We start from the raw sequence: 3,412 nt of genomic DNA on the forward strand, positions 1-3,412 counted from the left end.
GCTGCACTCGTCGTCAAATGATTTGGCTGAAGTGACAAGTGAGACATACCTACTCAGTTACAATTCTTAGCATCTCGGAAAAAAATACCTTATAACACTTACTTGTCTTTTTTGACATGAAATAGAAAATAATTGGGATAACACCTTTCTCAATCTGACCGAGGATTGTAAATAATTGACGGATGACAGTGGGAACGACATAAAATGTACCGTTCATTATTTTCCTAAACTAAACTGGCCACTGTTCCTAACAACATAATTTTGTTTCCACCACTTTCTTTTTCTGACAAAACAAATAATAATTCACGATCAAAATACACTAGATTTTTTTTGCTTTTGTGCAGAATTAGATGGAAAACATGGTCTAACAGAAGATTCGCATTTCACTATACTGTCACGGATAACTTGCTATGGATTAAAACACAATGATTCTGCAACTCCATTTATGCTGCTATTTGTTTTTCTTATTTATTATTTTAATGATAAATTTATTTAAATATAGTGTAAATCTATATCCAGTGGATTTAAGATTCAAAATATAAATTTATAATATAAATTATTTTGTTAGAATTTTATGTCTACATTTTTAGAAATACAAGTCTAATATTTTGAGAAGTATAAAAGTGAAAACCAGTTATTTTCGACATTCGACCTTGATCTTCAGAGGATGTCTGTGAGGATTTCAAACTTTTTGTCGGAATTTGTCAAAAAGTAAATATACAGGGTGTCCCAAAAGTAATGGATCAAACGAAATATGCTGATAGGGTAGGGTTGCCATGCGTCCGGGTTTTCCCGGACATGTACTCTTTTTTGGCTGTGTGGGGGACGTCCGGGATAGTTTCTATCAATTGTCCGGGATTGTACTCTTTTGAAGCCTGAGTTTTATTTAAATTTTATTATCTATTACAGTAGGTACCTTATTGTAAGACTCAAGTAGCAAAATTTTAAACGTTTAAGAAAAATATAAGGTAAGTTGCTAAGTCAAAAAGACCATTTCTTAACTTAAATAGTAACTTACTAAAAATTCTATTAGCATTTAACTAAGGGCCAATTTTTCAATAGTCAGTTAAACAGTCATTTAGAAAAAATAGAGAAAAAATCAATTTTTCAACAAGCAGATATAGCTTATTCCTTAGAATAAAACTATCTGATTCTTTCAGAGACGAATAAAAATTATTCTAAGGAATAAACTCAACAAAAATATTGTGTCAGTTGTCAAAGCTGTTTTGAAAGAATTTTGAAAAAAATACAGTGGAACACAAGAAAACAAAAACAATCATGAATAAAAATGACGTTTTATTTTAAATATTTTTGAATTTGACAATTTTTTTTTTGTTAAGCCTGAACTACATAGAAACACAAAGTAAATAAAAGTTTCTTATTTTTCAAATAATTTAAATTTTTAAATGTCACATCAATGTTTTTGTTTTTTTGTACTTTTGTTTACTTTTTAAAATTGTTTTCACTTTGTGTTTCGATGTAATTCTAGCTTTATTCTGTATCCGATTGTTTATGAGCCTAATAACTTTATTCGTCGAACAGTTAACTGACCTTTTATCAGAAGATTGAAAAATCGTTTAAAATTTTGAGCAATTGGATTTTAATGGAATTTTAAATTTTTTACTGTAACTACATTCCAACTTTTGTAATATTAGCTAAAATTTTTACTTTTATTATTTTTTTTTTTTTGTGAAAATGGTTTATTGTTTTAAAAAGTTGCCCTGTTATTCTAGTTTTCAAAAATGTATAAAAGTTCGCAAAGTTGCAGTTAGATCGCATAATATTACAATTTGAATTCAACAAAACAGGGTTTTTCAGAACAAAAAACAACCAAAAATAAACACATTTTCTCGAACTGTTATTTGTTTATTTTTCTTTGAACAAAAGCCTCTATTTTTGTTTGTATTTTTGCTCTGAAAAACAATTCAAATTGTAATATTATGCGATCTAACTGCAACTTTGCGAACTTTTATACATTTTTGAAAACTAGAATAACAGGGCAACTTTTTAAAACAATAAACCATTTTCACACCGTACAAATTTTTTTTGCGATGTTGCTCTCAAATAAAAGTTAGAAATTGATTTTTTATAAAACTTGAAACTGTTAGTTAATTTGCAGCGAAATGGCGTATGGAATAAGAAATATTTCGATTAATTAATTGTTCCTAATTATTTGGCAATGTTTTTGTAAAAGAATTAAAAAAAACAAAAATCAATAATGGGCGCAGTAAGCAAAATACTGTTGCAAAGTAGGGATTTTTCGAAATTTCACAAGAATTGCATTAAATCGAAAACCGTAAGGATTTGGGATGAACAAGTTACCAAATTCTGAGAGCCCTTAAGTTCTCCTATCAGCATATTTTGTTTGATCCATTACTTTTGGGACACCCTGTATATCTAGTTTGACTGTAATAAATTATATCATTATTAAATCATCTATATACTCACTTCTCGATCTGTATTCATAAGAATCGTCTTCATAGTATCACTAGTTGGCCATTTTTTCTTCATTTGAATACTTGATGGTGTAAATTGTAAGCGTTGCTCCGCCATCAATTTTCGTCCCACGTCGTCCAAATTTATAAGCAACTTCATTATCACCAGCAAAACGAATCAATTGCCATCCAGTTAAATTAACTTCATCGTTGCTTTTGTTTTGAAGTTTAATAAAGCGACCTTCACTATCAGCTTCCAAATTTGGAAATTACCTTAACGGTAAAACCGTTACCAAGAAGTAGATTTGCTTTAGTTTAATAAGTTGGTTTGATCAAGACTTAATATAGGGGAAGTGCGGGCAAGACCGCCCTTTTAGTGTTTGATTGCAAGACATACTGTTGCCACTTTAATGTTATGTCCTTATAATATTTACTGGATTCATAAATAGAGAACCATTTCCCAAATCAGAAATAAAACAATGTTTTTTTTTTCAATGGATAACTAAAGCGGTGTTGTATGTATATATTTTTTGGTTTTTTTGTTTTTTTTTTTCATTTTAAAATACAATATATATCTAATATAATCTATCTATATTTAATTTTTTTTTATTTACATATTAATAATTTCATTAATATTAATTTTTGGCTTTCAATATTTTTCCCTTACATAATTATCTTAAAATTAAAATTTATACAACTACAAAAATTACGATTAATTTGTTTAAATGCTTATTCAATAAATATATATATATATATTTAATGTATTTATATATAAATTACAATAAAATGATGCTAATTCATATTTTATATAAATAACATAACATTTATTCACACTCAATTTTTTGTTGTTTGAAACACATTCATTTTTTTTATTTGTATTTTTCTTTTTTTCTGAAACAAACCGAGAGTAAAATATTACTTAAATTTGAATCTTATAGTTAGAAATAGCATTTGTACAAAATGTATCGATTTGATAT

This window comes from Episyrphus balteatus, chromosome 3 (genome assembly GCF_945859705.1).
Source record: "Episyrphus balteatus chromosome 3, idEpiBalt1.1, whole genome shotgun sequence".
NCBI lineage: Eukaryota > Metazoa > Arthropoda > Insecta > Diptera > Syrphidae > Episyrphus > Episyrphus balteatus.